The sequence below is a fragment of the Triticum aestivum genome, chromosome 7D (genome assembly GCF_018294505.1).
Source record: "Triticum aestivum cultivar Chinese Spring chromosome 7D, IWGSC CS RefSeq v2.1, whole genome shotgun sequence".
Lineage (NCBI taxonomy): Eukaryota > Viridiplantae > Streptophyta > Magnoliopsida > Poales > Poaceae > Triticum > Triticum aestivum.
The window spans coordinates 53,855,892-53,868,916 of record NC_057814.1 but is presented as its reverse complement, the minus strand read 5'-3'; the positions used below and the strand labels follow the sequence as shown (position 1 = coordinate 53,868,916).

The 13,025-nt window shown below is 49.4% G+C and overlaps 2 pseudogenes; both read right to left on the bottom strand.

Moving 5' to 3' along the window:
• Positions 1–517: 517 nt before the first annotated feature.
• Positions 518–8,930, bottom strand: LOC123170768 (peroxidase 1-like; annotated as a pseudogene).
• A 525-nt stretch (positions 8,931–9,455) lies between these two features.
• On the bottom strand, positions 9,456–11,985 carry LOC123170767 (alpha carbonic anhydrase 7-like; annotated as a pseudogene).
• Positions 11,986–13,025: the final 1,040 nt, after the last annotated feature.

The following is a 13,025-nucleotide window of genomic DNA, read 5'->3' as shown; positions in this document are numbered from 1 at the left end:
AGACTTCATAGTGTGTGACGTTGTTAATTCGTGACCATCGCCGAATGAATTCCATCTTCATAGTTAGTGCTTTGATGATGACTGAGTATATAGATGATAAGGAGCATTGGCACGTGTTATTACGGAAAGTTGGGTTGTGTACACCATTAGGGGCTAAGGGTCAGAGTCTGGTTAATTATAACTGGAAATTACCATGCATGTGACAAAATAACAGTCGGTCAAAATTGTGTATTGTTGACCGTGTAGAGTATATGAGAGTTGTTCAATTCAAATGGGCACAATTGAGGAGTAGAGTTTCATTCCGATTGGCAAAACAAGAAACTTGGCACAAGTGGAAGTCTAGTACTCCCAGCAGGGAGTACGTATATGCACGTAATAAAATAAATAAAAGCACACACATGCATGCGGACATGGGAGATGACGCATAAAAACTCATGATTATAGCAAATCTGAAGAAAAAGTGGCCGGCGGGGAGAACGCATGGACTCGATCGGTCCACCACGTGCGAGCATCTCGGCTAGCTCGTGGCCACGAGGTCCTCCTCTTGGACGGAGCCTGCCTTGCCTTCCCCACATTACCTTCTTTCTTTGAGGAGCCGGTGGCATCAAATTGATCAAATTCCATATCGTTGACGAACTGATTTTCTAAAAGTGACAATGATGTTGTCTTGCGATTGACATCGTTCGTCACGGAATCACCAATCACACTAATGAGAAATAATTTATCGTTGAGGGTCGATTCCCCCAAACTATAAAAATTATCACAAACATCGCACATTTGCCAAGAATTTTGCATGTCACCCCATATTCCATCGAACAAAAACAAAATAATACAAGGCAAATGTGCCTTTTTTTTAACCTCATAACCCTTGTTGATCTGGCACATGACTCGATACCACCTTGTTTTTGCTGGCCGAAGGGAGTAAGCGAGGAGGGGCAAGGGCACTGACGCCTCCCTTTTGTTTCTTCTTCTCCGGTTCCTTGTCCGGGGACAACTGTGGCCCCGACAGGGGGGAGGCCAATGACTTCCCGCGACGGCATATCCATGCCCGGTCGGGACTCTTCGCCAGCATGATTGAGGTTGGCCGTCACAGGTGCAGGAGACATGACCATTCAAGTCGTTGGATCTGACTCCAAAACAAAGAAATCGGAGGCGACCATGCAGGCATCGTCGAGGACTGGGGGCGGCACGAAGCGGTGAGCGACGACGCTATGACCAGGGATGGGAAACGGTCCGGCTGGGTAGAAGAGCAGTGGGAAGGTGAAATGTCCTTCACGTCAATCCGTTTTTCGGATGGAGTGTGCTCCAAATACCCCACACAACTATCAAATATGGAGTCTTACGTTTCTTATATTGAGGGCGCTCTAAAATTTATGGCAACCGAGGGCGGGATGACGGCTCTTCTAGAGTGGCCTTTTCAGCCAAAATTGCAGTATTGACAGTTTATGTAGTGATCGGGCCGATATAGCAAATCTTCTAAAATTGCACTTAGGTGGGGAGTCTGGTTAATTATAATTGCAAATTACCACGCATGTGACAAAATAACACTCGGTCAATATTGCATGTTGTTGATCCTCGTACTTGACAAATTCTACAGTGGAACGGAAAGAGTATAAGAAAGTTGTTCAATTCAAATGGGCACAATTAACGAAGGTGTAGAGTTTCATTCCGATTGGCGACAAAACAAACTTGTTTTTTTAGATGGACCATATTTATACCATTGACCCAAACAGCTGAGAAACATCGCTGGTATTCATGCATGAATTCAGGGCGAGAAAGCAAACTTGGTTATGTGGAGGCTATAAGAGCTACGAGTGTGGGCGTGATGGCCAGGAACCATTCTGTTATCATTTCGTCCTGGGATTATATTTGTGTGTGCAATAGCGCGGATGAAGCGGAACTTAGAGCGATTGCTCTTTTGTGGCTTCTTTAATTGGTATAACTCTCCACCAGCCCAGCATTTTAGAAACCGATTGCTCTTTTGTGGCTCCTTTTCTTGGAAATGATCTTCTAGACATGGTCTCCTTTAGTTGATCTAAAGATAGAAGCATTGAGTTTATCCAAGTTGATGATAAATTGCAAGATATCCAAGATTAACAGAAGGGCTAATAGTATCACGCATGAGATTGCGAACTTCAGCTTTGATAATAGATCTGGTGGTGTGCTTTTTAACAATGTTCCACCCTGCGTGACTAAATTTGTAATGGATGATTGTAGGAATATTTTAATTTAATTAATATATGGGATGTGTTTTAAAAAAAAACTTGGCACATGCCGCAAGTAGTACGTAACAAAACAAAACAAAACCACCCCAAAAGAAAAACCGCACACATGCATGCTGACATAGGCGACGATGAGTAAAAAAACTGATTATTAGCAAATCCGAGGAAAAAGAGGGCGAACACCATGACTCGTTCGGTGCGGCAAGTGTGTGCGTCAGTCTCGGCTAGCTCGTCGCGACGAGGCCGTCCTCTTCGCGCCAGGCTGACCAACGACGACGTCGGGTACTCGGGTTGACGACCTTGCAGTTGAGCCGTACCTGGCAGCAGTTCCCGGTCTGCATCTGGATGCGGCCCATCTCCACCATGGCGGCCGCGAAGCGCTCCTTCCACAGGGTCTCGTTCCCCGCGAAGCGGTTCACCAACATATGTTCAGGTTCCCGTCGACCCGGAGCTGGTTGTCGGAGAAGAAGAGCCCCATGCCGCGCGGCAGCAGCTTGTAGTAGTTGTTGTCCAGCACGTCGGGCGAGCACAGCACCCGCAGCTGCGCTGCGTAAGACGGTCTCAGCCCTGTATCCACCTGATTAATGATTTTTTTTCTGCTAGGGCTCCACCTGATAGATGATAGTTCAGCGCACATACGTAACTCATATAGGGTCTCACTCGACGGACGTACTATGGGTGTGTTGCCGTTCCAGATGCGGTCGACGAAGTAGGAGTAGAAGGAGCGGCCAACGGAGAGGAGGACCATCTCCCCCGCGGTGAGGTTCTTGTTCTTGAAACGGTCGATGAGCTGCTGGGCGGTGAAGATGGGCGGGGGCATGTTGTCGAGGGCGTCCTGCTCGATTGAGACGCTCCCGGTGGCCGGCGGGGACAGAATAGATCACGTTGCCGGTTGGGGTGATGCTGTCACGCGCCGCGAAGGCGAGGATGTCGGCGCAGGAGACGGTGCGCGTGGGAGCAGCTCCATTCGAGGGCTTAATTTTATATTTTATATTTTGATTATAAAATTGATTTTCTGATCAAAGAAATTCAAGGAAGTATGGAGGGACGTAGTGCTTGTATTACACATATTCGTCGATGCCAAAATAATGCTAATCATTTCATTGCAAACTTTGGGAAATCACAATGCCGAACAAGTATTTGTCTTGGATCTGGACCAGATGGAATCTTAGAGATTATCAGACATCATTGTAACCCTTTGATATGTGAGTAATACAAGAATTATTTATCAAAATCAAATAATTTTAGATAGGCCAGAGCAAATCACCTCAGTGGACTCACAATACACAAGTTAACGTCAGATGGTTGAACAACATGTATTGTAGTATAATTACATTCATTCTATTTTCTTTTCTACAAGGCAAGAAATACACATGTAAATTATTGAGGGATGATCTTTTGTACGTTTTGCACAGGCGCTAAGCCATTTGAGCTCTCTTCTAAAACCTTATGCAAATTAAGTATGTCGTCTACTTTGTAACTAGGACCGAACCCAGAGGTGGGTGCACACGATTATAACATTGTCAATGGTCCATATGTGTACTATCGTATCATGTGAGCATATGAAGCAGTAAAGATATAAATCTACCATAAAATGCAAGATAGTGAATCACACTGGCTAGAAGTGGCGCATGTGGTAAAATGGGAGATAACTGCAGCTGCACATTCTGATATATACATCACGGTGCGCTGCCGAAGCACCTCCACATAAGCAATTCCTAAAGGATGAATATAGTTCATTCCAAGTCTCTTAGTGATACACCTCTAGTGACCATATATTCAAGAACTAGTGATCACATATGAGCTAATGAGTTCGGTAGGCTTCAGAGGCATCAGAGATTAGCGCTAGTTTGGTTCGTCTCCTCATGCCATCCGGCCTGGCCTGGAGCGTGCTTAGCTATTACCAGCAACTCTTTTGGTTGTCTACCTGAGTGGCACAATAGCAGCACAGGTTACATATGGAACGTGTGCAGGTTGGATTGAGACGGGATGTACGTAATTAGCTATGGCATGGGTTGGATTGGCATGTTGACCCAGCTGATGATGCTAGTATTTTAGTTAGCAGCTAAGAGTATGGCTAATAAGGGAAGGAGCACCAAGCGGTGGTCTCATTTGTACTTTTGTTCCTAAACCATCTAACGGTGCAGAGCAATTATCGGCTGGCCGTCGTGCACAGAACATCGTGTATACATCATTTTCATTCTCTGAAAACTTGCATTGTTAGGCAAAAATTAATGACAGCTCCAACCACTGTCAGACATATACTGGTCCCTCCATTTTTAAATTTAAGTCTTTCTAGATATTTTAATATGAATTACATACGAAGCAAAATAGGTGAATCTACACTCTAAAATATATCTATATACATTCGTATGTTGTCTATTTTGAAAGCTCATAAAAGACTTATATTTAGAAACGGAGGGAGTGCATTTTAACCATGCATGCATGTGGAGCAAACCAACCAAACCACGCCAACGTTTTTTTAAGTCTCCATCTAAATTTCCCCCACCCAAACGGATGTACCCACCAAGTGGACCCACATAGATATAAATTACCAAAGATAAAGGACCACTTGTTCTCCTGGAAATGCTCGACTGCCCCAGACCTACCAACGATGCATGGCGGTGGCTTCTTCCTTCTTGCTTTCGGCTAGTTCTAGGCGATTCTTATGTATGGCCAGATGAAAATATATATTCTTATAATAGGTCTATATTTTGGTTAGTGGGGTGGAACACTAGACGATCACATGGTACGTGGTCCTATGAGGCAGTCATGAGGACAACCCCCCAACGCCGGACGTCCCCACACGAAAAAATGCATGCACAAGTGCTTAATAAAGAAAATGAGACCAACCCAAGAACTAGCCCTCGTTGACTTTTATTTATATAGGAGAAACTCCGTAAGAGTCGTGTGTTAGAGTTGAGGCTCGAACCTGGGCGGGTTGGCAGCTAACACAGCTGCCAAGCCAACGGGTCGACGCCCCATCCTAAAAAATGAAACAATTTAGGACTAGCCCTCGGAGGCATATTTTTATAGAAGAAACTCTAAGCACCACGAGTAACTCCGTGACTCGAACCCGGGTGGGCTAGATAGCACCGTGCTATCCTAGACAACAGGGTGCAAGTGCTTAATAAAAATAGCAATGCATGCACCACATGTACTGCCGAAGGTAGTTTGTCTCAAGTGCTGAAGAAAGGAGAGTGGTCAGTGCTTTAGCTTGGGCTCTTTGGACTAACTACTCCTTAATGGCTCGTCATTGTCATCGAGGGAGCCATTCCATCTCGTCCTGCTAACTACTCCTTAATGGCTGTTTTTCAGTAATGGCATCCTCTAGAGAAGAGGAAACTCTGTGAGACATCGGCGAATATCCTTACCAATATCAAGCATCTTCACGCTGCCCATAGGAACCCTTAAGTTGGTCTTGCTAGACCTCAGTTTATTCTGCTCTCCTGTTGAGTTGGGATTTGTACCCCTACTTTTATGTTGCCCGTTTTGTAAGAACTTATAACTATGCTAAACTTTTCGATGTTGGCTTTATTAATTTAAAGAGGATGCGCCTTGTGCCTGTTTTCTAAAAGAAATATGTAGATCAGACCTATTAAGCCCTTCCCCCTTTCTATCGCACAACTTAGCGTTAAACTGTGTGCGATGAAGACATCACAGACGATATAAAAGTTGATCCGTGTGCAAATAAAATGGCTAAGTGCAATCCCGGACTCATCACCCACTATTTGCTTCCACTAGTAGGAAAAACCTAGTAGTGACGCTAGAAAAAAGTGTTTACTGGCACACACTTTCAGGAAGCCAATAGTATAACGTCAGTGCTACTGTTACCATTTCATGTCGATGCCCGCTGGTAACCGCTTATTAGTGGCGTTGACAAGGATCCCCACGTCCGTGGTATTTAAAATACTAGTGGCGTTGATATACACTGCCATGACACCTGTGTCCTTGGTACTACTGGTTTTGCATATATCCCCCAACGTCAGTAGTAAATATACAGAATTACAAACAAAATCATTTATACAACCACCAACAAGAGCAGGGGCCACACTGCCCCGCCAGTCGCTGAAGCAAGCAGCCCACCGCGCGCAGCGCATGAGTGCTACAAAGGATCCATGAGCAGCGAGGATGTGATGTTCCCCAGACATCAGTCGCACACTACCGCAGACCTAGCAAAGACGAAACCAGCCCATCGGCTACCTCCGACGGTGGTGTAGGTAGGGCATGGGGGTCAGCTGTGCATTGGATATGGCAGCAAAAGCCACATAAATCATCCGCCAAGAGCGCCCCCTGCCCATCACATGGGCCGAAGCCACACGCACCTCTGCGCCTCCGCACCTCCACCAGCAGTAGCCAACGCTGCCAGCATGTCTGCCTCAGAGAGAGCCAGCCTCACCACGACACGGCCGAAGCCCTTGTGTCATAGCTCACAACCCCTCCATATACAATGCCACCACGCCATAGAAACAGCCCCGCCGCCGTCGCCGCAGACCGGGCTTTGCCCGGCGAGGCCTTCCAGCCATAGCAAGGGGAGGTGACGAGGCAGGGGACGTCGCCCAGTGGCAAGATCTGGACACCCCGGTGTGGCTGCTAGTGCTGCGTGGGAGCCAGTTTTTTTGTCCTGCGGTTCACATGTTCACACTCATTTTAACACACTTTCAGGGAATGCATTTGGTTTGACCTATTCCCTCCGTCACAGTTTACACGGCGCACTTGAATTCTCATGCACTTCCACCACCGAAAGGATTTTAGGTGTGTTTTGTTTAATGCTCAATCAATTTGTGCTTGTGTGGTAACCGTAATCAAGTTCACAATTTTCACTTCATGAAGGTGTGTACGCGGGGTGGAATAACTGCATGCATGTGTATGTGCGGGGTGGAAGCACTTCATGCATGTGTGTACACATTAATTTCTGCAGTAATTAGGCACCATGGTATAACTACCGATACTATTTTTCTGTTCAATCGCTAATCATTTTGATCCCAGAGATTGTTGAAGCACACCGTGTCAATTGTGATGGATAAAGTAACGTTTTTGTACTTTTCAATCATATATGAACGCCCATAGACGAATAATACGCACGATTGTCTCACTAAAAGTCATTCTGCGTAACTAATTACCCTAGCTAGGCAGGTCTTTCACTCTGTCAATCACCAACCCTCGGAATGAGAAAGTTCTGGACCGTGTGTTTGTCTAGTGTTCATTTAAAACCCCAAAATAGCAACTGCAGATCTGAAAAGGGCAATCAATAATTGCATTGGATGCTCACCTCTTCTGTTTTCTTTTGTGCGAGATTGAACTTGTTGAGTATATTGATTATTAGTAAAGTTAGGATAGCATAGGATATTATTCTGCCTTATCTTGTATTCCAAGTAGATCATTGTACACCTATATATATGCCCATGAGGCTCAGGTAATACAACAACAATTCCACCAACCTCCCTATCTCCCTTCTTACATGATATCAGGCTAACCGATCCAAACCCTAGCCGCCGCCCGCCGCTTCCGCACCTATGTGCCGCCCCCAGGGCGGTCGGCCTCCATGACAGCCGCCGGGGGCCGCGCCGCCCGTACCTAGGGTTCGTCCGCCAGTTATGTTGACCGGCTGCACTAGATAGTCTTTTTGTCCCGATCCTTTGACCCGGATTTTTTTCTCTCTCGCCGGTCGTATTGATCGGCGATTCTTTTTGGTTTTCCGATTTAAGATCGGTTTGCGTCACCCGCCACCGTCCGTGGACCATTGTGCACTTGTACTTCGACATCCAGATCGGTTCCTGCACAGTGACACCCAATCGCACGCCCCAGCTTCACGTAGCGGCGTCTCCTCGCGCGCTGTAAACTGCTGGAGGCTGGCCGGCGACGGCCGTCCCGCGCTGCATGGCCTCCGGGCACTCACGCTCCCCGCGTGGGCGTGTTGTGCCTACACGCGCGCATGTGTTGGTCTGGCCAGCCGCTTACACTGGCTCACCGCTCCACTTATGATCCGTGCAATGCTTCTGTGCATGCACATGTGGCAATCTGCACGTCATAGGCCGATCCGATCTGCATAGCCGCCGCATATTGAAATTTTCTCAACATTGTCAAGTACGCGTGCTTCTTTGATTGAGTAACGGGCTGCACTTGCGTCGTCCCTCGGACAGCGGCGTTGTCGCTCAATGGTTCTTCCTGTGGCTACATCAACCCTCATGCTGCCGCTGCGTCGCCCCTTCTGGCCGTAGTGCCGTGGCCCGTGGTCATCGCCGTCCTGAGGCCCTCCGCTCCAGGCTGTCCATGCACCGACCCTCGCGCTGCCGCTGCGTCGCCCCGTCGGGCCGTAGCGAGAGTGGCACGTGGTCCTCGTCGCCGCCCCATGGATCACCCTGCGGTTGCACTAATCTGCGCGCTGCTGCTGCGTCGCCCGTTCAGGCCGTAGTGCTGCGGCCCCCAGTCCACCGCCGCCCCAAGGCCTGTCCAATTTAGGACCGTGGTTGCACCGACCCTCGCGCTGCCGCTACGTCGCCCCATCGGGCCATAGCGAGCGTGGCACGCGGTCCCTGCCTCCGCCCTGAGGTCTTCCCTGCCGTAGCCCTGACCCGCGTGCTGCCGCTGCGACGCCTCTTCAGGCTGTAGTGCCGCGGCGCGCGTCCACTTCGCCGTCCACGCGCGTCGACTCCTGTGTGGTATGCGCCGCGCCGTCTTCCTAGGCGCCGGAACGCCACCATCCATGCCGGTCTTCATCACGTTGTCGGGTTCTTCTTCGCCTACTTCGAGCACCGCCGCCGCGCTCCTAGCCGCCGCCGCCACTCTTCCTCCTAGTCCACGGCGACTACCTCGACACTGGCCACCCCGACTCGACATCGACCACGACGTCCTTTGCACGATTACCTCGACCACGACTACACCACCCACGCCCTCGGCTATATCGACAAGCGGCACAAAGGGCTACCGCCTTACTTGAGCAACCTCGTCGGTTTCTTCTCCAGTCTCACCGTCTACGTCGCTAACGTTGTGACTGCGGGGGGATGTTGAGTATATTAATTATTAGGAAAGTTAGGATAGTGTAGGATATTATTCTACCTTGTGTTGTACTCCACGTAGATCATTGTACACCTATATATATGCCCATGAGGCTCAAGCAATACAGCAATAATTTCACCAATCTCCCTTTCTCCTTTCTTACAAAACTGTTGAGAAAGTTGAATTAATTCATGCCGGCGTCTATGGCACAGCAACAGGTGAGGTGGACACCCCTCACCTGTTGAGTACTCCGTTTATATTAAGAGCCACAGTCAACTTGAGTACCTGATCATTACAAAAACAAATAGCCAAAGATACAGGAATCAATATCATGTTGGTAATATTCAAACTTAGCCTTTCTTGAGCTCTAGCAACGGTTGCAACAGGATAATCCTCTCAGGCGTATACTATTCCTTGCATGATTCTTCAATGGGACACCACCAGGCTACCACCAGATGGATGGCCTTTTTTTGTGAAATAATCCGTGTTACTCAAAATTTGGGGATTACAATCATGAGTATAAAGTGGGAAAAGTTTGTCAAAAAAAAAAGTCTAGAGAATCTTCGGACTGGAGCCAAGCTAAACAACACTATTTTGGCTGAAGGACAAGACTTGAATTTTTCGACAAAGGGTGATTTTATTTGAGCCAAAATGAAGCATCAAGAGAATAGAAACATAATGAGCACACCTGGCCTCTGCATAGATAGAATGCACACAGCCAACACTAACACACGTACACTAAAAACACGCCATCAAATAGCAATGTCATATAAGACCAAAGCTATGCATAGGACAAGAGTTGAATGCAGCAGGAGAATAGCAAAACTTTACGTTCCTGAAAACGACTAGAGAAACGGAAGTGGAAAAAGAAAACTTACGTCGTGAACGGCCTCCCGGAGAAGCTCCAGCTGGTGCCTCGACACAGTGCGGACCTCCAAATTCAACCAGATAGGGAAAAAGAAAAGAATTCAGTAACATTGAAAATATATATCAATTCCATCATTATTCACCAACCATTCAATGCATGGCGTATAATAGGACTTGTGCACACATCTAAATTCCAATCAATCAAAAGTGAATTAAAGACGAAACCGGTAGGAAGATTCCTTGTGCATAACAAATCAAAGGATCTGTACATAGATCGAACTGGCAGCTCCCTGCCAACTGCTAAGTTCCAGAAAATTCTTTTATTTGACAGTTGCAAGTTGTGTGTCATGTGATGGTCTAGAAATGCAATATTTTACTGATAGTTGTTACTTGGTACTCCCTCCGTTACGTTAAAAACGTCTTATATTATGGGACAGAGGAAGTAGTGTGTTTGATGCAAGGTGGTGCATGATGGTGAATGGATTAAACGGAACGTACCCTCTTGATGATGGTCCAGATGACCCCTTCTGTGCAGGGTGGTGTGGTGAGGGAGCCCAGATAGCGGTAGTACACGGGCCTTGCCTTTAGCGTCCCTGGGATCCATCATGCCCATCTTCTCCTCCCTGTCCTTGCGATCCGCTATCATCTGCAGATAAGGCTCCAGCTGCGTTCTTACAAGATTAGAGCTAACCCCATGCATAGCGTGCAAATTGTTACTTGCATCATGCAGTTGCATGATGCTGTTAGTTGTATCATGCAGCTTTGCATGTTGCCGTTCATTAATGCATAAGTCCTATGTTGCCGTGTTTTTTTTAAAATGGAGCGCTTTATTACCTACAAGGTTTAAGCATTACACCCGGTCTGTGCATACCATGTTGCCAGGTTGGCTTTAGTTAATCATCATGCTTAATTAAGCCTGCTTCATTGGTTGGTTAACTAAAGACAGGATGCAAGAAAGAAAAGAGAGGCACCTTGTGCAGGAAGGCGTCATAGGCGCCGACCTCATAGAAAATGCCGATGACGGCGGCCTTGCCCTGGGTGCTTTGGTGGAACATGTGGAGCTCCATGTCGTATCTGCGGCCATTAATGCTGTGCTCGGTGGGGGAGTGCCAGTGCTGCTGCCGGAGGAAGTTGTTAGAAAGTATTGTACCACGTCTATACGGTATTGTATAAACCGTACGCAATGTAGGTAGGGTTAGTTTGCGTGCGTGTTGTTGTAATCTGGTAGTTAGATTGTTAAGATTCCTCCTCATATCTTGTATAGCTTTCTTGAGGATTAATTCACGACCTAACTACCGTATCTTTGTAACTTATTCCTGGCTATATAACATGCAGCGCGTCCCTGCCGGAGGCATACGCTTCCACACAATCTTTCAAAAGTAGGGCGTGCAGGCGATGGAGACGCTCCCGGTGTCACCCTCAAACTTGAGCATGATGTCGTGGCCGCGGTTGACGATGGTTGCGTTTGCTGGGATGTAGGAGTGGTTGAGGTAACCGAGGCCGCGCACGAGGGAGACGCGTGGGCTGGCGAGGTCGATGGGCGACTGCATGTTGCCCTTGCCGCATGCGGACCACTCGTCCTTGATGTCGCCCCAGTGTGCCAGCCGTTCTCTGCGTCCAGCAAGTAGCTGAACTCCTCCTCGTCGGTCTCCTCCTGGGCTCTGGCTGCCGGGAGGAGGACGGAGGCCGAGAAGAGGAGGAGAAGCACGAGGCGAAGACGCCGTGATGGACGCATGTTGTCTCTCTCCTGGTCTTGGTGTGCCCGGCGCGCGTTGGTGCTGGGTCGGGTGTCGGCCGGCTCCTCTTCTCGTGGAGCTGGTGATCCAGTTCCTCTTGTGTGTGTTGAACCGGGGACAGAGCTGGTGGGGTATATATATAGTGGAGAAGAATAGAGAATGTCATGGGTCATGGCCGTCTGACACGACCGCGTGAGTTAGGTTGGAACGTTTCAAGTCTTAGTGTCAACTTGCGACGGCTTACAGTACTGACGCACACAACACAACGAAAGTAGAGTCCGCCGGCGTCGTCCCATTCCGTTGCACGAAAAGAGCGGGATTCCTTCCTCCTCCGACGATGACGACGACCGCCCTTTTCCACGGACCAAGCCTGGCTCCTGGGCTGCTGGCGTCGAGGACGGCCAGGCCCCGGGGAGGAGGGCCGCTCCGAGGGCGCCGGCTTCCGGATGCAGGGGCGGGCCTCGGGTCGACGATCGCCGCGACCAAGACCGCGACGGCGAGCAAGGTGGGCTGCGGCGCACCTGGAAGGACGCGTTTCTGGGCAACTCTTGCCACGCCAAGGGCAAGGCCACTGACGTCGTCGAGGCCGCTCCCCGGCCACGCAACAAGGCTGCCTCTGATCGTCGCCGTGAAGACCAGACCAAGGACAGAGTCAAGCACAAGAAGGCAAAGGAGGGCTCTGTTCTCAGGGCCACCCCCTCGCTCCCACTCCGACCGCGCGAGCCCGCATGCCAGAGCGCCTCCGAGCCTGGCCCGGTGGCCCAGTTTTTCTCCTTCCCTGCCGGGCGCGCCCTCTCCCCTCCGCCTCGTACAGACGTCATGCAGCTGGAGATCGAGAACGCCATGCGCGACGCGCTTACTTCCCCGCTGGCCTTTGAAGATGGCGGCCGCTCGCCGCCCCACGCTTCGACGCGTCGTGGGGCCGTGGACGGCTTCCCGGAGGACGACATTCTGCCTTGCATCGCCAACCTTGACGCCCCTCTCAGCAGCCCTTGCATCTCCACTCCGGCTCCTGCTGCTGTGGGTTTTCAAGTCGCCGTCATTACCCAGAAGGTCGACTGCCTCCACATCGACGCTGGGCAAGGGAACACCAGTCAGGTGGGCGGTTCGCCGCATCTGTTCAGCCCCTCTCCGACGGCCATCCTCGACGCCCCGCCCGCTCCGCCCGTCCGGCCACGCTCTTCAGCCCCTCCGAAGGTGC